The 27,699-nt window shown below is 41.2% G+C and overlaps 1 protein-coding gene and 1 long non-coding RNA gene across 2 annotated transcripts in view; both read right to left on the reverse strand.

Moving 5' to 3' along the window:
- LRMDA (leucine rich melanocyte differentiation associated) overlaps positions 1-27,699 on the reverse strand; it is a 753,700-nt gene that overhangs the window by 81,312 nt on the left and 644,689 nt on the right.
- On the reverse strand, positions 18,596-22,963 carry LOC309533659. Its single transcript, XR_014220390.1, has 2 exons — positions 22,543-22,963; positions 18,596-18,737 (listed from the first exon to the last, which is right to left on the reverse strand). It is a non-coding gene; the product is annotated as an uncharacterized lncRNA (long non-coding RNA).

Below are 27,699 nucleotides of genomic sequence, written 5' to 3' on the forward strand. Positions count from 1 at the left end.
ATCTCAGTTTAAAAAATAAATAGCGGTCCTGATCCAAGTTCACCAAACTAGATGACTTGCGGTGCCACTGGCTTTGAAAAATCCCTGTGTCTGAATTCTCTCCCAGGGCTAAAATGAAAAGGAGTTTCTTTTCTCAGTGACTTTGAAAAGAATGGAGTGGTGATTAACAGCAATATTTTTTTTTAAATGAAACACAACCCTTCATCCTTGCCATCTTCTGACCATCCTCGCTCGTATGCAGCTCCCTGACAACTAGAATAATAACGGTCATACATCACTGCCCTGAAAGTCCAATCATCTAAATCTTCACTCGCTCCAGCCTCTGAGACTCAATTACTTTATTGACATGCAATCTTCATAAGGGGAGAAATATTGTGCATGTAAGGTCACTTGGTTATGAAGACATATTATCATATTATCTGCATGAGGGTTGCAGGGCTAAGACCTGACAGAGCTAATTATAATGGTACATGATAGAGTGCTCAGTACATATTATTTGCTTGGCTGCAGCTAAAGGTGAGCTAAGACCCAACATCACACTGGCTCACATGAGAGTAAAGCGCTTCTGCCTCAAAGGCCGTAACTTTTCAGAGCTTAACATTTTGCACGCAGTATATCCTGGCATTTTGTTTCTTTGTGTAATGTGTACGATACAGGAGGCACAATATAAACTACTCCTAGCATTTTGCATAAGCAGTTTGCCAAAGTATAATATGCACTAGAACCCCACATGTGCTACAATCTGAGCATACCCACTGTATAGTGAATGTCCCTGTATCATTCACAAGGAAATGGATGAGGGGGAAATGTGAATGTTGTAGCCCATACAAGGAAGAGCAATAACTGCTTCCTAGGTGCGCAGACAGGTAAGTGAGCAAGCTCTACCTGAAAGCCCTTACTAGGGTAACACAGAATGCCCTGGCGTATCCTTGATGAGGCTTATGTTTTACCACAGCTAACTTCCCTGCTGTATCCGCCTTTCATCAGAGTCAAATTGTGGCACACAAGCTGAATCCCTTTTGGCTAAATTCCTTCAGGTATCCGGTTCAGGATTAAGCACTGAGTCCTATGAGGTGTACTCTATTGTATTATGGCTTTGGTGCGAGGACAATGGTTTTGTGGATGGGCCTACCAAAAGATGGGTCCTGAATAGAGACTTTCATTACTTATAAATTCCTAAGCTCCTGCAATGTACAAAGTTTGTAACTCTGAGCTCAGTAATTTATGTACCTTTTGTGTAGATTAAAATAAGGCAGAATTACATCATCATCATTATATCACCCTTCAGCCGAAGATCACAGGGTGGTTCACAGCATAAAAAATACAAAATGAGAAAACAAAATACATTTTAAAAAAACAACATTAACCTCCCTCCCACAAACACATTTAAAAGGTCATAGTGCTAATCAGCCAAAGCCATGGTTATAGAAAACTGTTTTTGCCTGGCACCTAAATACCTGCAATGAAGGCACCAGGTGAGCCTCCCTGGAGAGAGCATTGCACAAATTACAGTTACCTGGTCAGCCTTCCACCAAGCTCCTTGACTGAATATGGATCTGAAACTCAACTCCAGATGCAACACTGCATTCCCAACAGTAGTAGTAGTAGTAGTAGTAGTAGTAGTAGTAGTTTATCAACTGTGTTCCAAGGAATCCCAGGTTCCATTGGAAGTTTATCAGTGAAGATCACAAAAGGCTTCCATACCACAACCAACTGATTCTTTCTCCTGCAATTTGCCGCTATAAGGGAGTTGCATGTTTTGCAGCATGCACTCAGTTCAAACTAGAGAAGAATAAGGCTCAAGGGACCATATCTATGTCTCACTGTAGAACATACTTCAGGATCCCATGCACTGGGTAGGGGTTAGATGGCTGAAAATGTAGACATCATGTCCTTAAAGCTCAAAGTCTAAGAACAGCAAAATGGTATGAAAACATTAATGGATGCATTTCTTCTCCCTGGTATGGAAGAAAGTGACTGTAATCCCCAATTGCCCCCTACAATGTTTAACCTAAAATCTGTAAGTCACTGACTTCTTCCAATTCAAGTTTCCAAAGCACAGTTTTCCTTCTTTCAGTTTCCTTCAGTACCCACATTTTAGTTTTTCCATTGTACTGATGCTACTGCTTAAACTGACAGTCAAACTGTGTCTTTTTGAACTACTGGCATAACATAGAACAGATTATTCTCTGATGTTCTTCTTTTCATTTTCCCCTCAGCAAGGAGCAGCAGCCATAGGAAACAAAGATAATGGAAGGGATACTGTAAAAAAAATAGGCAGTTAACTGGCAATGATATTGTCTCAGTTTCACTGTGGAATGCTCAGAAAGTGTGAATTAACAGTCCAATACGTGTTAACCTATTTCCTTACATTCAAGTTTTTCTTTTTTCTTGTAGTTATTGAATAAATCTCCCCCTTGAAAGTCTAAGTCATCTTAAAGAACATAATTATAAGTCCTGGATATGCATTTTTATAGTAACCTTAAAAATTCGCAGACAATATATACTCCAGTGCTCCATGTTTACCAAGGACAGCTACAGATGCTCTCAAATTTCCCTTGAACTACAACAAAATTATATTGTGTACCTCACAGTGGCTCCATGGCAGAATGGATCCACATGCAAATGCCAACATCAGTTTCTTATGTGTTTTTGCCAATGAAATAAGCATTTCTGTATGCTATTGTATTTGATTACCAGTCCATTTATACATCAACCCAATTCCTGTCTGTGTGATCTGGCTAGCTGAGTTCAGGGCTCTGCTTCAGATGCAGTTATAACAACACGAGAAGAGTCTTGCTAGATTAGGCCAATGGCCCATCCAGCCTAGCATCTTGTTCTCGCTGATGCCAACCAGGTGTCTAAGGGAAGTCCAAGAGCAGGACCTGGCTGCTACAGCATTCTCCCTACCTGCAGTTCCTAGCAACTGATATTCAAGGTCATAGTGCCTCCAATACAGGACATAGAATATAGCCATCATGGCTAAAAGCCATTGAGAACCAGTCTGAGGTGAGACCAGGCAGTTCTGGTCAACCACCTGTAGGCCTACTAGCTGAGTTGGGGAAGTTGTTTCAGCAAAGGTATAGTCACCTGAAGCCTTTAAGAACCTGGCAGGACTTGATCTTCCTGTGGTTCTGTCCCCTCCCCCCATGAGCTGCTTGCAATATTTAAAGGATTTGTGGCCTATTCTGCAGCTGCATGCTCCTGTGTGGCTGTGGAGCAGGAAAGGCTGCAGGGAAATCATCCTCGGTGTAGGAGGAGGTAGTTGGCGCATCCTCTGAACCAGAGTCCTGCTAGGGCCAGTGTTGGGACCCTGAGGCAGGGGACATAGGGCAGTTCTTAAATTGGTTGCAGAGAGATTTGGTGCTGGATAAATTAAGGTTAAGCATATTTCAAATCAAGAGACAATACCGTAATTTAAATTTTGTTCTGCTAATTGTTGTTATTCCTTAAAACTGTAATTGCACATTGTTTTATAAACAGGTTTAATACAAATGTGGTTACATTCATCTCCCACCCATGGCCTCCTCACCCTGCTTTGAACATGTGTTTTGCCAGTGAAAAAAGCGGCCTGAAGGCAAAGCGGAGTATGTAGTAGATAACACCACACCAGGGAAGCCAGAGAGAGATCCAGATGCTGGAGTAGAGGTAAGGTAGAGTGCCCAGTCAGGGGTGATGAGAAGAAAGGGGAACAGATCCTCTCCAGTGGGAGAGGAGGGAAAAATGACTCTTGAGGAATCTGGAGGAGGGAAGTGTGTGTGAGAGAGAACCCATGGTCTGAAGAGTGTCTTCCTAATATATGGAGGAACTGATGCTCAGAGTGAAAAGATGCTTGAAGGTCTGGCTCATCAAGGAGTGGTGGATGTGCCAGTCGGCAACAATAAGCCCTATGACCATTTACTGTAAGTCTTCTCCCTACCCATGTGCCCAACCCTTAACCCACAGTAAACACGGATGCTACCCCACAGGAAATCAATACTGTATGAAGTTTCCCAAGTTGGACACCAAAGCTTGACAAAGACTACACAGCCAGCCCTATAATTCATATCTTAGATATTGCAACGTGGGATGCACTGGGGCTTACTATCAGAAGTTGCAAGTAGCACCAGAGGACTTCTTTGAAATGCTGCTGAATGTGTGGGAAAGGTGTGAGTGATCGCAACATTGGTAGGACGAAATCATCCATCCTCCCTGGAAAGCCTGCAAGCTGACAAATTTTGGTCAGACTTGTTGTGCTCTGAAGTGTGGCTTCCCAGTTATGATGTCACCCAAACAGCAAGCCTACCACTGTCACTAGGTGTTGGGGCTTCGCCATTTAAAAAAATCATATTCCAATGTGAATATAATGAAATTTTATTCCTGCTGTCAGCTTTGGGAGTGAGGCAAATGAAACTGAGGGGTACAAGTGGAGTTCAAAGGCTTTTTGAAATTTCCACCTCTTCTTTCTAGAGACATAGTGTTGTGCTTTGAACTCATGAGTGGGGTGTGTTACCTTCGTTTGTTTACATTAATTAATTAATGACCTGTTTTTGAAATCTATATATATTTTAAAACACTAACTAATGCATGTCATTTCAGCTTAGTTGCAACTGTTGTGATTAATCATAGTCCCCGGTTTAATTTGTTACATTTTTAAATTATGTAATTTGAAGGGATGTCTTCATCATAAATGCTATATTGCCTGTCTCTTACAAAAGCAGAACAATTTTGTGTGTGTGTGTGTGTGTATCTCCTGTTGATGCTGAGCTGAGGAAAAAGAGGCAAACAACCCGACCCAACGTAACAATTTTGGGGAGAAAGGTTTTGCAAATTGTGTCCCTGTACTGGCTGATTAGACAAGCAGCAAAACCAGCCAGTCAGTTATTGCAACAACAAAACCCTTGAAAGCCATAAATCTCTGTCTAATAAAATGAGCTGTTTATTTAAACTTTGCTGTGCAGTGATGGCCTCTTGGAACGAAGGAAAGAGCCTTCACAGCACAGACCTTGGCAAGCAAACAGGCAGAACAAAGCCAATGAACGACAGCAACAGTAGAGAGAACAAGATGTGGAATGTGAACAGGAAAAAGCTACATATGTAGTTTTTAAAGTGACTACATGAAATTTTGTTGATGGGAACACAAAGGAAAAGGTCACCCCCTCGGGCCTCAAAGCCATTTTATTAAGGAAATATGAGGACTAAAAAGGAAACAAATGCTAATGGCATGCCCCAAACCATGAAACCACATATATATATATATATATATATATATATATATATATATATATATATAGTCAAAGTAACTTTGAAGCTAACAAGGCCAGGCATGCAATTTCAGGTCCCTGTGTTTTAGATGAACTATGGAATGTAAGGCATTCAATACATTTGGCTGAATTGTGAAGTGTACGTGACTAGGTGTCACCCACCTAGCTATAATGCATCTGGACAACATGACAATGCTGATATCACCCATAGTGCAGACACAGCTGGGACAATCTCCAAAGAATGGGTGCTGGGCAAAAATAAAATGAAAATGAGCAGCAACAGCCTTTGGGAAAACAAGAAACATGTGCCAAAAAGGCCACAACCAAAAGGGGATGGCACAAAATACTTGGGAGGCCAAAGCGGGACTTTTTTGTCCATATTAAGGTGCAGGCTAAGCAGAAAAGGTATACAACATTTTTAAAAGGTTCTCCCCACCCCACATCATACTCAGTATGTTTGGCTATAATGAGTATTATGTGTATCGAAGGCATTTTGTCATGTTCTTTGTGAAGGGCAGAACACATGTCACTGACTGGGGCAAGAAAAATATGTCAAGAAAATGTATCCCACTGGTTTCAAATGCTGAATATATTACTTCATGAGGAATGTAGGAAGCAAGCACTAAAACTAACCCTTTTGATAAGAATAGTAATTGTTTGCAAATCTCTAGCATGCAGGTCACACACTGAGGAAAAACCTGGAGAGGATTCCTCATGTGCCTGGAATTCAGAGGCGAGGAGGGACCTCCCTCCTGTCACCTTTCCGGACAGGATAGGCTTCAGGGAACTGTCTTGCCATTGCCTCAACCAACATTCTCTGATGTGAAATATTATTTATTTATTTATTAAATTTCTGTAGAGCCCTTCATCCAAAAACCATTTTTTATATTTTACAATATAAAAACAAAATACATACTGTAATAACAAACAAAAGCAATATCCCCATCCCCACCATACACAATTTAAAAGGCCAGAGATTGTTTAGTTAGCCAAAGGCCTGGGAGAAGAGGAATGTTTTTGCTTGGTGCCTAAATATATGTAATGAAGGTGCCAGGTGAGCCTCCCTGGGGTGAGCATTCCATAAGCAGGGAGACACCACAGAAAAGGCCTGTTCTTACATTGCTGACCTCTAGACATCTCAAAGAGGTGGCACATGAAGAAGTGCCTCAGATGGTGATTGTAGGGTCTGGGTGGGTTTATATGGAAGAGTAGAAGGAGCCATCACTGTCCCAAGAGAAGGAAGAGGAACCTGTGGCTCTTCGAATGTCAGGCTCCCATCAGCCCCAGACAGCATGGCCTATCAAGACTGATGGCAGGGGTTGTAGCCCAACCCATCTGGAGGGCCACAGGCACCTAATTTCTGCTCTAGAGCTTTATTTTGCTTTATGTTCCCTGGAAAAATCTGCTAGGCTAGCAGTACGTTATAAAAGCAATGATGAACCCAGCTGATGAAACATGCTTTTCATCCACTGGTAAATCATCTGTCATCATGCTAAGGCCAAGCATCACTGACCACTTCAGTCTCCAAAGTATCCTGCTCTAAATATAGTTTAATAATGAAAGCATTCAGCTTCCCAGTGGAACAGATGACTACTGTCAATAAATCAAATGAGCACTAGTAAAATGCAGGTTCTGAAAGGTCTTGTTTCACTTTTTAATCTTGTTTGCATCTTTCATCTTTGCCCCCAGTAAAACAGATGTGTGTGTACAGGTGGGGTGGGTGGCCAAGCAAGTATCCCAACTGCCAATGAAAATTATGTCTTGAAACGACACAGTCAAGTATATCAAATATGGCTGTAGTCTCTTATTCTTCAAGTCATACATTGCACTGAAGGGCATTTTGCATTTGTCCCAGCTCCCTTGAACATAGACTGTATGGGTCCGTGGGGAGTTCAAACATGAAACACAGAATGGTATCCTGACTGTGTGAATGAGCAAAAATCTCATTTCAACATCTTCATCTTCAAGGAAGAGGGCACGTGGAATTGTTTTTTTATATTTTTCCTGGCCTCCTTGAATCGGGTGTCAAATTGGCTTTCATCCTTGAAATTCAGAAGGTTGTCCATTGGTTGGCATTGGTGCCTCATTATTCAACACAGATGTTCACATTCAGTTGTATTTTGCACACACACACACACACACCCCTTGAAAATGGGAAAGAGTAGGAGAGAGCATCAGCTCGGGGGGCTCAATAATGTTGAATTGGGATGATTCTGGAGAGTCAAAGCGCCATCTTAATAACACCCCCCTTTAACAAATCAGATCAGAGCCCTCCCAAAGTCTCATTGTGTTGTTGTTTCTGTAGCTTACAGCTGATTTTTAAAAGTCTATTAACGTAGCAAGAGGACTGAAATGAAACTAAACCGTTCAGGGAAAAATTATTTTAAAACAACATGCTCAGAATTGTCCCTTCCCTACCCACTCGGGTATGTCACATCAACAAATGTGGATATGTTTGTACTTAAGATGGCTATGTCTCTGGTTGTGCGAGAATTCAACTGGAATTCCACATGTAGCTTACAACAGAAAAGCAGAAGTGTTTGTTTCCTGGGAAATGATTCAGAAATGAAACAAACATGTAACTGGTTAAGTTCACAACTCAAAAAAGCAGCAAAAAGTCTGATCATAAGCCTGAGGCACAGAGACAGTTACTTAACAGCATTCATAAGGCGGCATGAGACCAATATTTAGTTGCAGAGCAGGATGAAAATGCTTAAATGGTCCATAATGGGGTACAAATATGGATGAGGCAGCTGAAAATTCATCAGCCTCAGCAAGCATGGCCAACAGTTAGGGATGGTGGGGTCATTGTTTTGTTGGTTACTATGTTATATATATTTTTTGTGTTTTTATATTGTAAACCATCCTGTGATTCTCAGAGGATATATAAATTTAATCAATAGTAATAAATATAATACTACAGATGATAGGGTTATAGCTCAACATATGGAGGGCATCAGGTTGGGGAAGGTGCCTAATGAATAATTAAAACCAGAAAACCTCAAATATTAACAATGTTCAAGAGTACCTGCATTACAGATGGCCCAATGATAGTCTTTTTCAACACTATGTTCTTATCTGGACTACTTTGGGGTTTATCATATGAAATCAGGAATTCCTTAATAAAATGAGAAAGGGGGACAAAAATTTCTGAAAGACTCTGTGCTCGCCAGTACTGATTTCTCCCTTGCAAGGGGCATCCTACAGGAGGATAGAAAGCAGATCCGATGCCACAGTGTCCATTTAAGCAAGAAGACAGTGAAGGCCAACAAGCCCAAATGCACTCCATGAGTGTGTCCTAGTATATGCCAGAAAAAGAAGCCTTTAATGACATGGGTTCTATGGTTGACGTGTGTGGGTCCTCAGCACATGTATCAATGTAGAAAGGGCTCTCCAAAGGAAAAGGGTTTACAAACCACCCCTCCATTAATTTAAGCACTGAACAGAATACACATAAAGGGTACACACAGTTGGTAGCATATAGCGCATTATGAAGTACGCTATGGAGTAGCATTCCCAGACCTTTTCTATTATTATTAACATTTATTTAAACAGTGCCATCAATGTACATGGCTCTGTACACAATTAAAATAAGAAAGTATAACTCAAATCTAAAATACTTTCTCTTCTGATAGAACTGATGGTTAGTCTATTTCAAACTGTTAAGTCAAAGCAGGCTCCCTTTCAGCATGTCAAATTAATGCAAGTGAATGCAAAGCATTAAGGACTCCCCACCCTCCTAAAACGACACCAATATTTCTTAACCCACAGAGTCAGCAGTTCTCCAAAACCATCCAAATTTTAAATAAATAACATATGTGAATATAAACTAACTCTACCCAGCTTCATTTTATTATTTTTGCCTTGTAATTTATTGAGTTCCATCATTAAACAGATTTTGGGGGGGGGGTATATACAGGAGATAAAAGAAAAACCTAAAGCTTTTTGGCTGTTTTGATCACCTTCTTATATTACAAGTTTTTCAAAGCCTCCCCCCTTCACTTAAATACTAAGGTTAGCCACATAATTGCAGATCTTTTTTTTCTTCTGGTTAACATCAGTCCATTACTAGGCTAAGTAACAGGATCTTGGAATCAGCTGCTGGGTCTGACCTCTACAGCTCACTCATTTGAACGTTCTTGAAGTGACATTGCCTGTCACAACTCATCAACTGATCACATTCTTAAAGTGAGTTATCTTCTAAAATTGCCATGATATTTCCCCCCTCCACCCTATTTAAATATATGGTTGTACACTTTGCCTTTCCTAGACCAGATTCATACTTTGCCCTGGAAAGAGTAACTGATTCTACTATTTTTGCAAACCATTTCCACTCACAATATAAATCAAACTCTGCTTCAAGTTGCTAAAGGGTTTGGCATCGGCTATAAGAAGGTGAGAATGTTTCTAACGCATCCAATGATTGTTTTGAAGCCAGTTTAAACACAGAGAAGAAACTCAACTTAAGTATTTGATGACATTTTGGAAACTCATGATGAGTGTATGTTGGGGAGTTAAGGAAAGTTCTGGTCCAGTAAAATGTATAACCTTAATCTGTTTTTTAATCTTATTCTGTGGGACTGTGGCAAAATGAACAGGCACACTTCACTCGGCCACTGGCTACTTTTCCATGGTGTATCACTCCATTGAGCTTGTCCCGCCACTTACCTCTTCAGAGTTTTGTGCCGCCCCTCAGAGTCTTGGTTTACCTTCACCTCTGAGTATGTAATTTCTAGTTCACTGTCTTCTCATAAATATGTGCAATAGCAACTCACTTTCTGTCACCTCTTCAGGTTGGTGATTAATTAATAGGTGTGAGGGTTATCAAGCTATTCTGAGTTTTTACACCTTAAAAACAAATTATTAAGCTTTTTTTTAAAAAAAATCCATAAGCAAAACACTCCTTAAATTTGCCTCAAGAGTAAGAGCATTGAGATTAAAGAAACCAGTTAGAAGTCATCTATTTCAAATTCATCAGGTTTTGTTACACTAATTGTTTCTATATTCTTTACTGCAGCCAATCCAATTTTTATCTTGCAAGTTCCAAAAGTGACAATATGTTGAAATCACTATTGTGGAAAAAACCTCAGGGCAAAGAGGAATTTTCAACACTCTTTCCAGATATCAGTTTGAAATTATTGAAGTTTTCTTGGATTCACAATAGATTCTTGCTTTAACCATTGTTGTTGTTGCTAAATGTAAGGTAACTTTCAAGTCCACAGCTGGATCTGTGGAAAGGAATTGAAGCATGTGCATTGTAAAACTGCCAGTGGAATCAGATGGGTGAGGGATACATCTTGATTTAAATCTTGGAATAAGAACTTTAATCTTTGGAACTGGTAGAAGACTATCATTTCTAAATTATGAGGAATTATTCTATTTGCGGGATACCTTAAAACCTTCTGAGGAAAATGGGGGTAGCTGTGCCAGTTCATAGTATGAGTCAATGTCTGAATGTTAGGGGATAGTTTGTTTTATCTAGGGTTTGTACTTCTTGGGCTGGCCAATTTATCCCCTCCTCCGCCCCCGATTTCTCCCTGGTCACAGGACACACTAACAGGCACTGAGACATCAAGTCTTACAGACAAAAGCCTGTCTAATGTATAGTAAGGCTCATTTCCAAGAATGAAAATGGGTAAATATTAGTAAAAAAAATTACACAAATCACTTTCCCAACTTACATAGCCTTTGGATCCAGAAATAATAAAATGTGTATCTGTTTACCTAGGGCAAACTTGCAACAATTCTCAGACACAGTGATTTTAGAATATGAATTCACAACATGCTGGCTTTTAGTGAACTGAAGTCAGCTGAAAATTATGTTGATCTCAGGTCAAGCTGGCTGCAGGCCAGCCCTTATTGTACAGTGACTGGCTGGTGTGAAACACAGATTCATATTCAAACAGTGAAGATTGTCCCAAAAGTCTGGCAGCAATGAGGACATTCTTGGATTTGCACACCCCTCTGACTAGCAAACACCAGGACTACTCTGAGTACTGAAGGAACATCATTCTTTGCAAAGGATGAACAAAGGATGTTTCCTTCCATAAAGACTTGAGAAATTGGAAAATAACACTGCATAGGTAGATAATATTTTCTAAGTATTGTCTTTTCAGGAAACATTAGGCACTACTGGGGAGCGGGGAGGTTGCCTCTGGGCTTTTGCTAGTACTAGATACGTCAAAGGAGGTTTTCACTAGTAATTTGGGAAGCTTACGCCTCTGGGAGTCACTGCTGTGATTTCAAAATAGAATTATCCGATGCTGTGTGATTTCTTGAATCATTAGTTTCCCATCTCATCCACCTTATTTCTTCATTTCCCCTTTTACTTTGCACGATCCAGCAGCAAAGGAGATGTAAGAAGAAAGGCACCTTAGGGAACAAAGGGAGTAGTGTACTTATCCTCCCCATTAATACATAAACAAATTTACATGTAATTATCTGATTAAGTTGCCAAGTGATTAACTCTGTGGAACATTCTGTATCTGTGAATTTATGCAGGTCTATCTATGTAGTGGCATATCTGGGAAAGTTATCTACATTTTTTAAAACCTGTGTTTTAACTTGTACTACGTCCTTCACCTAGTCAAGCTAATACTAATATACATTTTTAAAGCATGCAGGCTAGTCTTGTATAAAGTGAAAGTTGCTCCCAAACTAACCCTCCAGGGAAACTTTATCTTCATCAATAGAGAAATGATAATACTGATCAACCCTACAGTGCTATCATAAAAAATCCTGCTTTTTCTGCAATTTCTGAGATAATCCATAAGAAACAATTAGAACATTTATTCTAAAGTACTTCTTCATGCTAAGTACTAAGTAATTTTGCTATTGCTCACTCAAGAAAAAATGCAGCATTGCAAGTAGTTGTCAGCCGAAAGGCCCTGATTTTCCACTCCACAGGCTTTCCTGTCCCACATTCAGTCCTATTTTTCTAAAAAAATAGGTGTCGGAACTCACCATGAACACCTCCCTTGTTCTCTTATAATGGCAAAAGTGCCAGGACAGAGTTCCAGTGAGTTCCGGCTGAAAAAAAAAGTCCTGCGTATTATTGAAGGATGAAGGTCCCGTTGCAGGCCAGTCTGGAATCAACTTGTACTTTGTGGAGGACTAGTCTCCATGTGTTTTAGATTCATTTAAGTATTTTACTGCGTCACTGTATTAAAAGCAAACAATAATGGTGTAACATGTGGGACAGGGAAGAGGTCAACATACATCTTCATAATGATCAAGCAATAGTGGGAAAGGGGCTACCTGAAAAATCTGCCAGATCTTTATTAAGGTTTTCTGGGGGCACGCTGACTGCAGAAAGAACATGGGGATCTAACCATGGTGTTTACAGTATCTGATCACAGAGCTGCTCTGTAACCACAAAAAGAGATTGCTAATATTATCTGCTAAGCGAGAAGCAACAGAGTACATAGGTGGTTTTACCAATGCACCATACACTTGGATCTTCCCCTACTTTCTCCTACCCTGCTTGTCTTGCTTGGCAGGTTTTAGCCCAGAATGTTTATGTGGCTGCTGTCACTCCATAACTTAACGCAGTGGTGGTTGTGGAAGTGCCAAGGACGCCACACTTCTCATTACCAGCCCGTTTGGGCAAGCTGGAAAACTTCCTCTGGCTGGATTCTTCCCAATGGCTGCCAGTTTCTGGTCCTACTTTAAAGGGATTTATATCTCCTAAATTCTTCACACCTTGGAACTTAAGGTGCAGCAGAACTTAAAGGAAATTCTTGTTTAACAATGCACTTTAACTTAAAGTAGTAACTTACACTGATCAGCACACTGTGGCATGAGTTCAACATACTGAAAGTCTGAGCAAGCTCTTCCAAAGAAATCCAAAGTGTGCTGTGTGCGTTTGGAAAGTATTCCTTCCAGCTGAATTTGAGCAGGCCTGGCAGAATAAAAGCCTTTGATCTGAGGGGAGAAAATATATTTAGGATTTTGCAATGGGCCCTTTGAGGGTCATTTATTGTGCATACTTTTCAGCAGTACGTCTGAAATTAACATTGCCTCTTTGCAAAGCAACAGGAGGTCATGTTATTATGAGAACACAATCAGTAGAATTGGTTATGACTAGGTTTTCTTTCTGAAAATGACAGTCTATGCTACAGCAGCCGTTATATTAATATTTTCTTTTTTTACTTAAAAACAAAACAAAACAAAAAAAACCTGGAAATTTTACTGTGCAGCTGATGGAGTTGTTGTAAACTAAAAGATCGCATGATCTGATCAAGACCCAAAGAACCCATTTTTAAAATACCCAAACCATCTGGCTGGCTGTCCCATGATAAATCTCTATGATAAATGTCTTCGTTTTGATGTTACAAAGGAACCACAAACCTGCTCAGTTTTTGGCACAGCTGAACACTCACTGGCAACAGTAGAATAGAACTCACATGTCCAAAAATAGAGAAATAAATCATTTTGACCTGTGGGGGTGTAATAGATTTAGAAAAAAGCTGATTGTAATTAAAGGGAAAAAAGGGTTAGCCATTATAATTCATCTCTGGAGGGAAGGTGTATTTTTAAAGTTCATTCACTGCATTATTCTGACACATAGTTCCATATCAGTATATTTCAGCATAACTGTATATTTACAGTTTGATTCATATAACCACATGCAGGATATTTGGTGGGGGGGAAACACAAATTAATTGCATTCCCAACCCCCAATATGCTGAATGCACATGTACTATTCTATTAGTTACTGAATTTATATTCAGGGCCATTTCACACATTACCCAAAGACAAGCTTGTGTTTGAAATTGAGTGTGCATTCAACAGGAGCTTGTAAATAGCCTTAATGAGTGTATCTGCATCTATACATTTTGCAATCATACTTTACGTTTTTAGGTGTAGCACAGCTGCAAATGTAATGTATAAAGTGGTCAGTTCCAGGGGAGATCCTCTGGATGCCTGGGAACATCCCCCTCTGCCACTGTTACTTTTCCCTTCCCCAAAGGTAAGATATTGCAGACAAATAGTAGTGGCTTGCAAGACTGAAGAGAGCAGCGCTGCCGGCAACAGCAATCTTCCAATGCATCCTAGTCCGGAATCCAAAGAACCACAACCAGGATCTCAAGAACCATGTAGCTATTCCTGCCTCTCCACCACTTGCTATACAGTGGAACCTTGGTTCCTGAATGGCTAAGTTGCCGAACAAATCAACTCCCGAACGCTGCAAACCCAGAACTAAGTGTTCTGATTTGTGAACGTTTTTCAGAAGCTGAACATCCGACACGGCTTCCACTTGAGTGCAGGAAGCTCCTGCAGCCAATCAGAAGCTGCGCCTTGGTTTTTGAATGCTTTTGGGAGTCAAATGGATTCCCAGAATGGATTAAGTTTGAGAACCAAGGTACCACTGTATTGCAATCCACTTCTGAAACAAAAGGGAGTCCTAACAGCACCTTGTATCGAGTGTAATTGTAGAAGTCTACTATTCAAAAAAAACCCCACAAACAAAATCCAACTAGACAAACTGACAATACCCCTCATCAGAATGGAGGAGGGGAAAATGTACCCCAAAGAGCCAGTCAGGGGGACATTCAAATTCCTATTCAGCCATCATAAAGTGTGACTGGTTAATCCCATACTACTACAGAGCAGGTGGGCAGGATTCCACAAAATGCAACAGATGCCAGTCCGAGGGTGCTACTGCCCCTTGTTCCCCTAATATGCTTCCTCCTAATGGGATATGGGGCAAACCCATGGGGCTCCTGCTGTAAATGTGGGACAATCCTTGTGGGAACTGTTGGCTGCTTCAGTAAATTGATTTGATTACATCTCACCAAGATTGCAAAAAACAAAAAAAACAAAAAACAGTTTGCAGTATGGCATACCCTACACCATTTCACAGATGAAAATAGAGATATTCTTGTGCGCTTCTACTCCCACAAGTATTAGTCACGACCATTTGCACTAGAAACACATTGCTGAAGGCTCTTTTCCACCTGGTGTACTGAGTGCCCAGAATGTGTTATTTTAGCCAAAACAACACAAGAAAAACAAAATTGTGTTTTGTGAAATGGCAAATGGCAAATTATATGGGCTTTGTTATTCATTACTCCCATGTGTACTAGAAACAAGATGTATCTGAAAGGGTCGACCCTAAATGACCACTTCCATCACCTTATTTGGAGGTTGGAGGACTAGGCTTGCAATTGCTGAAGGAGAGCATCTATACGGTGCTGGAAATCTTCATGACTGCTGCTGTTTTTATTTCCCACAATTCTTCTGTATATTTCTATGTCGATCTAGCAATGCAATAGTGTGAATTGCAATGCACTTTCCCAGTCTCATTCTGGCACATGAATGTCTGTTTTTAAGTACAACTAAAGCCATGTAGGGCAAAGTACAGGAATCTAAATAGCTTGGGAATCAGGTGCAGAGACAGCTAGGTTCATTGATTTGTGAGCGCATATTAGAAAGTCAGGAATTAAATACAGTTGTAGACTCATAATAGCCATCATTTTACCGACACATAAATCTACCGATAAAATCATAAAATACCAAATATGTATAGATTACATGCTCAAATGATCTATATAGCCTGGACTCTTCACAAAAGAGCAAGGAAAGTGTTTTAAATTACCGTACAACTTTCAATTACACATATTGAATCAACTCTTGATGAATTATAATGTGAACTTCTTAGAAAATGACTGCTAAGAAAACAATTTGATTATATCCCCTTCTTTAGCCCACAAATAAAAGCAAACTATTCTCCACTCAATAAGTGGATAATTTTTGTTTATCAACAAACCTTTCTCTCAAAATTCTGCAATGCTAAAACCTGTTTCTTTTCTCTGAATTCACTTGTGCATGGAAATATTTTAGTGGGCTGGTTCACTTTGCTCATGTACACACAACAAATAGTTTGAATAGGAGGATGAATAATCACAGATTAAATACTGCAGGAAGAACTGTCTTCACTCTGGTGCACCATGAGGTATAGAAGCCGGTCAGAGGAGGGATCTGAAGATGGTCCAGAATGCAACAGAAGGCATCTAAGAGGGGCCCAGTGTAAAGGAAATGCAGATAAGCAAGGGTTAAAAGCAAAAACCACTCAATGGGTACAAAATGGAAGAGACAAAACAAACTGTGGGGAGGAGGAAGCCCAGAAAGAAAAGAAATGGGAAGCCCCAAAAGCAGGAAATAGAGTGGAATGCACTTTGGACTGGAGTGCTGAGACCATGGCCAACTTGGCCCATGGATGGAGGCATAGGGTGTGGTAACAAGATGCTGCTATATTGTTCTTGCTGGGAATCCCAGATGAAAAAAAATAATGCTTAGCGGCAACAAGTGCAACAAGCAAGGAGGCTCCTGGTACAACTCTGTGCCCTCAGAAGCTGGAAGGCAACCAAGGACAAACCTGGTATGTGTTAATCCATAATAAATCCCAGGTTTTGTTTGAAGTACTTGTCTTGCAAGGTTCTACTTACCGCAAATTCTTATTACTTCACAAACAGTGCAATTCAATAGTTCACACTCTTGGCTCCCCCTCAGCAAAGACTGGTTCATGTAGAGGCACATCAGTTAATTCCTCTGTATTTAATTAATGTAGTTTTGATAGCTGGGCAGTCGAATATGTCAACCAACCCCATGGAATAAAATATGCAACACAGACAGATATGAAAGTTCTGGCTTTATTATTAGATCTGTGATGGTCGGTTCATTGACATACAAGTTAGCATTTTGTATTCCAGTTGTCAAGTAAGGAACATGCATGTGTAATCAGTCAATCAACACATCTGGAAGTATTAGATGGTGACTTTTTTTTCTACATGATGCTCTCAATGAGGTAGTGATGGCATGTAGAAACATAGTGTATATACTCAGACACACTTGGAAATAGGGGATGGGGATAAATTTGATTCAGTTCACATTTAAGCAAACCTAATTAATTCACACTTTCTGAAACAATACACAAACTGAAACAGTGTCATTCTTCAAAAATGACACTTCTCTGAATATTGCAATGCAGCTATCCAGTCAAATAACCTGTACAAAAATGCTTATACCAGGGGAATGTGCACAGAAAGGCAGCTGTTAGTGAAAATAATGTACAGAAATCCATTATACAGCTGTAACCTTGGTTGTTAAACGCCCTGGAATTCAGACGTTTTGTCTCCCGAACGACTGAAACCCAAAAGCGACTCTTCCGGTTTTCTGACCTTTTTGGAAGCCGAACATTGGAGCTTCCTGCAGCCAATCAGAAGCTGCAATTTGGAAGTCAAACACTTTGGAAGTCAAACGGACTTCCGGAACGGATTCCATTCAACTTCCAAGGTACGACTGTATTAGGTAAGAATGCTTTGCAAAATTGTGCATATTCGGTAAAATGGCATACAAAATGTGCTTATTAGGAGAAATTCACATATCACAGACTGATGCAGAAATGTGGAGAGCTGAATTTAACATTAGTTAAATTAGAAATTGAGTGAAATCAAAATTCAGATTCACCCATCCCTACTTAGAAGATATTTCTGTGATCAAAGGTGTCCCCCAAGTGTTCTGCTCTGATTGTGAAAATTCCACCCAACTGTACCAGTCATACTGAAGCTTCATGTGGCATTGTTTTTACTTGATTGAGGGCTTGCACATACAGTGGTACCTTGGTATGCGAACGGGATCCGTCCCGGAGCCCCGTTCACATTCCAAATGGAATTCAAGACGCGATAGCACGTCTGCGTGTGCGCGGGTCGCGTTTCGCTGCTTCCACACAAGCGTGTGACGTCATTTTGACCGTCTGTGCATGTGTGAGTGGCAAAACCCAGAAGTAATGCACTCCATTACTTCCGGGTCGCAGCAGAGCGCAACACGAAAGCGGTCAACCTGAAAAGTATTTATCCCGAGGTATGACTGTACTGAAGGATGATCGCATGGAGAAAATTCAGTAGTGAAACACAAAATGTGAGCGGGTCTATAACGACATCTGTGAATTGATCCTAGTTAAAAACAAAAACAAAAAAACACAGGCCTCTCAGTCTGGAAGAGTAAAATGGGGAGGGGGGCAGGATATCATGTGTGTTGCCCTGAGTTCTTTGAGCAAAGGGAAAGATAAAAATGTTTTAAAAGTGTAAAACAATGATCTGTGATGACCCATTCATTCAGAGTCATCACTCGATAATGGGCATTTGTCTGAGAAGGCACTTAAAGTGATGAAATAGTCTTCAATTGATTGAAAATCAATTCCAGCTATTTATGCAACATGAGCTTTACTTTTTAAAGTGTATATACACTCCTTTCTATTATTCTTTTTGAAATTTTGTTCAGAAATGTATTCCTTTTGTGTGTGTAAAACACCCAGTGCTATGTCAAACAAAATTAAAGAACAAAAGTAATTTGTTTTAACAACAAATATATTTTAAACTCTTGAGTTAAATTTTATTTTGCCACAGAATACAATATGTGATTTGTGCTGTCCTTTGTCCCTATGATTCCTTGTTGATTTTTCCTCTTTTGTGTGTGTAATGTTGTTTGTTTCTATTAAAATCAATAAAAATACAAAGTGGGGAAAATGTGAGAAACAATGATTCATCATCCACTTAGAGAAAGATCAATAAACTACATTAAAAATTCAGGTGGAAATATTTAAATATTATGGGCACAATCCAGAGGGAACTTCTCGTGCGAAAGCCGCTTTAAAATGAACAGGAGCTGCACAAAGGTTCTACCACACAGAGCTCGTTTTAATGCCGCTTGTACAGGAGTGCTTTCCACTGACTGTGACCCATTTTTAATTACTTTCACTTGTTTCTTGCATGTTCCTCAAAGTTGTGGACACTTGGTAACCTGGCCCACAGGTCAATCCCATACATGTCTGCTCAGAACAACATCTTGCTGAGTTAAAGGGGGATCACTCCCAGGTAAGCAACTATAGGATTAAAGCCTTAAAAACAGATAAACATGAAGCTGTCTTAGTCAGACCCCTTGATTCGTCTAGCCCTGTATTGTCTTCTGTGACCACCAAGGACTCTCCATGGCTACAAGTCGGAGACCAGCCCAGCTTGTCTATCAGGAAATCTTTGTAAGCAGAGCAGAAGATTGAACTTGGGACCTTCTGCATTTAAACCATGTGTCTCTTCCTGAACAAAATACAACAATAAACTCATGTATATGCCTAAGAAGCCAACACCTGCCACAGAATAAAGATCTAATAATGTTTCAGGAAGTTTTCAAAGGCTGGCCACGCTCCCCTCTCCCCTTGTATGTGTTTTATTGTATTAATGTCTTTTGATTTGTTCTTAGCAGTTTCCAGTTTTCTTCCCCGAAATAAAAGTGGAAAAATTAAAATATATATAAATAAATACCCACGCTGGTTCCGCACCCAGCATCCTGGCTGCTGACACTGGCCTGAGGAGCAGCCATGTGTTCAGAAAGCCCACATGGTGTAGCCTCCAAATGTTATTGGAGTATTGTGGTCATGGGAAAGTGGTATGCATATCCTTTCCAGTAGCATATGAACCATGCTTCAACATTTACCTCAGAAGTATGCAAATGGTTTGGAAATGTTATTAGTGAATACGAACTTGATTACGAAAACTTATTTCCTGCCCCTTTTTACTTATCCTAACAAATTTATGATATTTCCACCCCTACCATCCCACTGAAAAACAATGATGAGTTTCTCCCTCTCCATGGTACATCCATGGATAATTCAGAACAGGTGTGCAGAGACTGCAGGATTATCACACATACGTACGTGTGTGTGTTTGTGTGTGTGCATATCTTTGCTCTAGGCTCTGGGAATGAAGCCCAGCAGAAGGCAATAGAGAAATGAATTACATCTCTCTTTGTGTTATTTGAATTTCATGGTGTATACCGTGTGGGAAAATGGCTAGCATCCCTCAGAAAACCACAACAGGGTGACTCCATAGGGAGATTAAGTCATTACACTGTTTCAGTGATTACGGCACGGCTGCTTAAACGGCAATGCAAATTGGAAAACACTTCCCTGTTAACATTCATTGTAGGGAGATGGAAGCCTAGTGTTTCTATTGATGCTCTGTTTAATCAAATCTTATCTCCATTTTCATCACACTGTAAAGTGCCAGTATCTGTCAGAGCCCAATCAAGCACCAAGTACCGCTAACATGTTTTGCTTTGGAATAAAGGCATTTAAGCAGATTGTAGAATTGTTTTAAAGTTCTCAATAAACTGAACAAAATACAAGACTTAGGAAGGAGGGAGGATGCCTTAGTCTCACAGATTGTTCAGTTCATCAATGGCCCACTCATACTGGAGTGTGATGTGGCTCTAAAGCTGCTTGTGTCTCCATTGTTTGTTTGAATGCATATTTATTTATTTATTTATTTAATAAAATTTGTACTCTGCTTGACAGTACAAAACCTCAAAGCAGTTTACAAAAAGATAAAACAATAAAATTGAGAGGGGGGGGATCACAGCCATACTTTAAAACAAAAATGAAAATACTAAAACATGCACACAGCTCAAGTCCATATGATTTGAAAGCGAATGAAATTATTCAGTAATATAATGGTCTTGGTTACATAGAATACTAAGCATGAACGAGCAAGTATACTGATGGCAGAGCAAAGAGTGCAATGGGTTCATTTATTTCCCTAGACCTGCTACAAGGAACTATGCCATGGTTTGGTTTAGTGCCACTGGAGAACCCAAGTATGTGGTTTTTTTCTCCTTTAAAGAAACCACGAGGGGTAAACCAAGAACAAACCTTGGCTACAGTGCTTGGGATATTTGGAGTGAGAAAAACCACGAGTCCTGGTTCACACGCAATCCTAGGCCAAACCAAGACTTAGCTCCTTATAATGTGGCAGCAGTAGAATCAGGGGAGGAGCGGAGTGGCCATGATTTTTGCTCCATGCAACAGCATGCTTGCTTGTTTGCACTAAGCCACAGGTTGATTTGCGTAGGGCTTGCCATCCTTTTTGGGCCTGTGGACGTAATTGCAAACTGGAGAAACCACTGTGGGCACCACATACACTACAACCAAGTTCACATCATAACCTCATCTGAAGGTGACAATGTAATGCTTCTTTTAGTGGGGGAAGGGGCCCTTCTGAGTGAAAGAGAAATCAGCACCCACAGGCGCTATATTGGTGACCCCACCTTAGTGTTACATTTGAACCAGGCCAACTCTGCATGTGGCCAAGTCGTTAAGAAAAAGGGTTATAGTTGCAACTGAATTTAAACCTAAGACAAAATTTCAACTGAAATTTTAATGAGCTTGCTTTTGAGAAAAATCCCCCAAACTTCCATGTAAGCAAAAGCAGCACTGATAACGCTTCAGAAATTTATCAGAAGGCAACCTGGGTACTTCTAGCTGGATCCCAAGTCAGAACCTGCATGTTTTCCCATCGGCACTTACTCATATAAAGTGACTGAGAATCTCCTTCAGGTAATCAAACAACTAACCGAGCCATTCAAGTACTGGGAGGACAAAACAATTTTTTTGCTTTCTGCATTGCAATGGACAGATGAAAACAAAACCAGGAAAGAATGTAGATGGACTACTGCATTGCTTTAAAATTACCCGAGAAAGACACTAAGGATGCATTACATTTGCCAAGAGAAAGAACGAGTTGTGTTATGAATTGCCAGCACTGGCAAACAGTACGAGATGATGGAGCACATATATTCTATATTATATTGACTGGGGTGGGAGTGGCTTTAGGTCAGTACTCTACCCTTTATTTCTACTCATGATACATTCTGCAAGGGCTGGATAAGCAAGCCTTTCCCCTGGCAACAATACACAGTCGTGGAAGGAAGGCCTGCTTCCAGAATTTCAGGCATAAATGCATAGCTATAAAGGATGGGATGCCATCACTTCCTATTGCAAACTGTTGGCTATGGTAAAGGAGCAACCCCATTAGCTCTCTCTGCTTTGGCCAGCTAATGGTTGCCTTCATGCTATCATTACAGAAACAACATTCTGACTGCCCTGAATTTATTGCCCTGAAGGTTTCTTCCAAGAGTGGTTTATAATTTGTTGAAGCCAGGATGTCTCATGAAATTAGATATATTCAGACACAGCAGAAAGTGATACAGGAACACACTTCAGTGGTTGGCTGCCCAAGAGCTCAACCCTTCAGGTTAACTTACATAGGCTGATGAAGAAAAACATGTGGCTGTCATAGATGAACAAAACTTTCATCTCTAAAACACTGGAGGCATGCCAGAACCAGGTGGATGAGGAAATTGGGGATGGGAGGAAGTATAACCCCAATGGTAGATACTGGTGTAACCTTTTGTCAATAGAAAAATCAACCAATGCCACCTGCAAAATAATGTGTTTTACATTTACCTGCTGTAATGCTCTCCACCATTATACTTAGGTAAGATAGGTCATCCCAAGTCTGGGATGAATATTGGCTGGCTGAAATCTTAGTAGAATTTAGAGCAGCAACATATATGTCTAACATGTTCTAGAATAACCTTAGCTTTGGCAAATGCATATAACAGCTGGAGAGAGACACCTCCTTTTGCCCATGGTAGTATTCCCTCTAGATCAGAGGTTGTAAGACAAGGGAGTCTCAGAAAACTACTAAGATCTCCATAAAGTGACATTTTTGAGAAGCCAGGAGCCACAACCCCCCAGTCTTAAGTACTTCTTAAATAACTCTTAGACCTATTTATATATGCTTCACCTCTCTTGAAAACTATATATGATGCACAATCCCATCAAAAAAGCCTCTCTCAGGGAGGCAGAATCATCATGAGGTCACAGTGGCCAGCCTCTCTCCTTCAGGGAGGCAGCACCATCATGAAGTGGCCAGCCTCTCTCTTTTGCTTTTGGGACTCTACACCTTTCTTTCCTGGTGAGGCTACTGCTGCTGCCTCCATAGTTTGCTCCCACATCCGTCCAGTTATGTTTAAAGGATTCTACCTATGCAATTTCTCTTCCATACATGTTTACAAAATATAGAAGCCATGCATGTCACAAGGGGCTGGGTTCCATGTGTATTTTGTAAGTACACATGGAAGAAGAAGAAAAAGAAGAGGAGGAGGAGGAGGAGTTTGGACTTGATATCCTGCCTTTCACTCCCCTTGAGTAGTCTCAAAGTGGCTAACAATCCCCTTTCCCTTCCTCCTCCACAACAAACACTCTGTGAGCTGAGTGATGCTGAGAGACTTCAGAGAAGTGTAACTAGCCCAAGGTCACCCAGCAGCTGCATGTGGAGGAGCAGAGACGCGAACCTGGTTCACCAGATTACAAATCCACCCATCTTAACCACTACACCATGCTGGAAAATACAGTGGTACCTCGGGTTACATACGCTTCAGGTTACAGACTCTGCTAATCCAGAAATAGTACCTCAGGTTAAGAACTTTGCTTCAGGATGAGAACAGAAATTGTGCTCCTGCAACGCGTTGGTAGAGGGAGGCCCCATTGGCTAAAGTGGTGCTTCAGGTTAAGAACGGACCTCCGGAATGAATTAAGTTCTTAACCTGAGGTACCACTGTAAACCATATGGGTGGAAACAGTCACTATGTAAGCAACTGTGGAGGAGGTGGTAGCTGTGCAAGCCAAAGTGCATATGCAAAGGGCTGGGACAGATTGTTAGAGGCAAGCCACAGTGGCATTGCCATCCTGCCACCCTATTTGTAGGTAGCAAAATCATTGGTGCGATGGACACATTTTAGGATGGACACAACATTCATTGTTGCTCTCAAACTACCCCCTGGAGTTCTTCCAGGTGACGACCATTTCCTCCAAAAGCCCTCTGACACAAATGCTACACAATGATGCAGTGCTGCTCTGAAAGGGGCTTCTGGAGTAACAGGACATCCCTCCCCCCCTTCCAAAGATTACATCATCATGCAGCATTATGCTAGTGGGCAGTGCTGGATTTACGTATAAGCTAAACAAGCTATAGCTTAGGGCCCCACTCTCTTGGGGCGGGGCCCCACAAAAAAAAAATTTAAAGGGAAAAAACCTGGATGTACATATCCAAAATATAAGTTCAGCAATTACTTTTATAAAATACATATTTTGTTATGTGCAAATGGCTTTAGATACCTATTAGGTTCATAAATGATCATATAGCATATATGCAACACAAAACAGCGACAATTTGTTGTTGGCAAAGGACAGCTAGACATATAAAGGGCCCCATTACCTTCTGTAGCTTAGGGCCTCATCAAACCTAAATTCAGCCCTCCTAATGGGCTCTGGAAGACAAAGTGGCTCTGGGGTGGGAGTACGAGGACAACAGTGAATTTCAACCACTCCTAAATCTCATCCCTAATGTTCTATACAAGGAGCATTCACATCAGTATTAGATTGCACTATTATATATATCATGCTGGCAGTGCCTGACACACTACTAAAATGTACATCTTAGTAAGGACTCCAAAGTTCACAATTACCTGGTTCAGATTGTAAATTTTGCCACCTTGCAATACTTGACTGACATCTGAATTGAGGGCCATATATCTACAGTTTGGAATGCTAAACAAGCTTCTGTGCATGTATGGTCTGCTTTAGGTATGGCACTTAAACATCAGCTGCTTGGCAGCTCCATGCATGTAATTCCTCCACTCTCACCCCAACCTCAGCCTTAAATGAAACCCTCACTAATTGCTGTTTGAAATAGACAGATGTGTGTGCTTCCTCACTGGTTCTTAAGCTAGGCAAGCAGTTGCAAAACAGTGGCATCCATGGGTGCTAAAAGTTCAAGCACTTCTTTATTTAAATGTTTATACCCTGCCTTCCTGCCTGAAAGGGCCACAGGGAAACAAAATGGCCTTTATTGTGTGCTGCAATGCCAGTAAGGAGAAGATCCACTGGGTCTCTTGAGGCAGGGATCACCACAAGCCACAAATGTAAAAGCCTTGTCCCGGGACTCCTCTGTGAATGGGCAAATTCAATGTGGGGAAAGGTAGTCCATTAAATAGTCTGATCCCAACCAATAATAATAATAATAAAAATAATAAAATTTGTATTTATATCCCGCCCTCCCCAGCCAAAGCCGGGCTCAGGGTGGCTAACAACAATAAAATAAATAAAACATTAAATAAATAAATAAATAAATAAATAAACAAACACCGTATTTTTCGCCCTATAAGACGCACTTTTCCCCCTCCAAAAATGAAGGGGAAATGTGGGTGCGTCTTATGGGGCGAATGCAGGCTTTCGCTGAAGCCTGGAGAGCGAGAGCGGTAAGTGCGCACCGACCCCTCTCGCTCTCCAGGCTTCGCGGACCTCTCGGCAAGCAGCGGGAACGCTCCCGCTGCTTGGGGAGAGTTGCCTGCATCCTGAAGCCTGCGGGCGCTGATCTCAGTGCGTCCAGGCTTCGCGGATCTCTCCTCAAGCAGCGGGAACGCTCCAGCTGCTTGGGGAGAGTTGCCGGCATCCCGAAGCCTGCGCACGCTGATCTCAGCGCGTCCAGGCTTCGCGGATCTCTTCTCAAGCAGCGGGAACGCTCCCGCTGCTTGGGGAGAGTTGCCAGCATCCCGAAGCCTGCGGGCGCTGATCTCAGTGCGTCCAGGCTTCGCGGATCTCTCCTCAAGCAGCGGGAACGCTCCAGCTGCTTGGGGAGAGTTGCCGGCATCCCGAAGCCTGCGCACGCTGATCTCAGCGCGTCCAGGCTTCGCGGATCTCTTCTCAAGCAGCGGGAACGCTCCCGCTGCTTGGGGAGAGTTGCCAGCATCCCGAAGCCTGCGCGCGCTGATCTCAGCGTGTCCAGGCTTCGCGGATCTCTCCTCAAGCAGCGGGAACGCTCCCGCTGCTTGGGGAGAGTTGCCAGCATCCTGAAGCCTGCGCGCGCTGATCTCAGCGCGTCCAGGCTTCGCGGACCTCGCAGATCTCTCCTCAGGCAGCAGGAACGCTCCCGCTGCTTGGGGAGAGTTGCCGGCATCCCGAAGCCTGCGCGTGCTGATCTCAGCACGTCCAGGCTTCGCGGACCTCTTCTCAAGCATCGGGAGCCACCGCTGGGCTCCCACGGCTTGCAGAGAGCTGACTGTTTGGGGGCTGGGGTCGGGGGAAGCTTGGGCTGCCCCAGCCCCGCGCCTGGGGGGAAATAATTTTTTCCCCTTTATTCCCCCCCCCAAAAAAACTAGGTGCGTCTTATGGGACGGTGCGTCCTATAGGGCGAAAAATACGGTAAATAAAACATTCTAAAATCATTTCATTATAAAATTAATTCAAATCAAATTAATGGCAACCATTGGGCTAGAGTTCTGTGAAGATTGCCAAAGGAGGGAGTCAGGCTGTGCCCTGGCCAAAGGCCTGGTAGAACAGCTCTGTCTTGCAGGCCCTGCGGAAAGAGGTCAAGTCCCGCATTAAGAGCTTTGAATTAAACTCAGGAAACAAACAAACAAACAAACAAACAAACAAACAAACTGGAAGCCAGTGCAGACTGAATGGGCTCTAGCTCAAACCCTGTCAGCAGCATTTGCACCAGCTGAAGTACAAGCAAGGCACCAGCAGCATGCATGCACCAACACTAGGAATCAAGAGAATTCTGGGATGCTATGGACGATGGGAGTTTTCTCTAAGAACTCATCAAGCAAGTTCAGAAACACAGACAATTAATAATTGAGCTGGTGGGGGTATGTGTTTCACATCTATAATATATTCTTGTTGAAGAGTATTATTTTAAAATAGATTGTAGATGTGAAAGGTTTGTGTCTCCTCCCATATATTATAAAAGACAGGTACTTTTCCATTTTGCTTAACAAAGTTTCTGTGAAACTAGAAAGTCTGCACACATTTTCATCTGTATAAATTGGTCCAATAAAGATGTCATGCACCCAAGTCCATACTACTTGATTACAATTGGCAATTTATAAAAACAGCATAAAAGAATCCCTAAAAGGTACAGTAAGTCTTTACAATCATTCACGTAAGATAATGGATTCCATTTCGAAAGTAAAAATAAAGAACTGAAATAAGATCTCTGGATATTTTATTGTTCTCCTTGTGCATTAATGGTGTAGTTTAATATTTCCTGCACTTATCGATGGAACCTTGCATCTTCGAAATATAGGAAAGTTTAAACTCATGATTTCCTTTAATATCTCAAATTAGTTGGCTACCATTGCTTTATGGGGATTATTAATGCATCTGTTCTTGGCATTTTGCCCTACACCATTTGTCTTTGAGATCTTGCTCCAAATTCAATTTTTGCTGGATTTTAGTTACATAAAACTTCCAAAGAGCATTAACTCTTATTCTTCTTATAGGTTCCTGTTTCGGCATACAAAGGGCTTTGAAAAATGCACCCCTATTCATCAAACGACATACTTAATTTTAAATCCTGCTGGATGTAAGCACATCTTAAATTATTTAGTCATATGGTGGTAGTGGACAGTTTGCGTAAGTTACATACTGTTGGGATGTTATGGGAAAGTCTTTCAGTTACTCATAAATGATGCAGAATCACACTGCCAAATTGTTGTGTGTCTGAATGCACATTTGGGGTCAATTTCAATATCCAATTGTATAAATTTAAATTGC

Source organism: Podarcis vaucheri (assembly GCF_965113315.1).
Source record: "Podarcis vaucheri genome assembly, chromosome: 5".
In the NCBI taxonomy this organism is placed as follows: Eukaryota; Metazoa; Chordata; class Lepidosauria; order Squamata; family Lacertidae; genus Podarcis; species Podarcis vaucheri.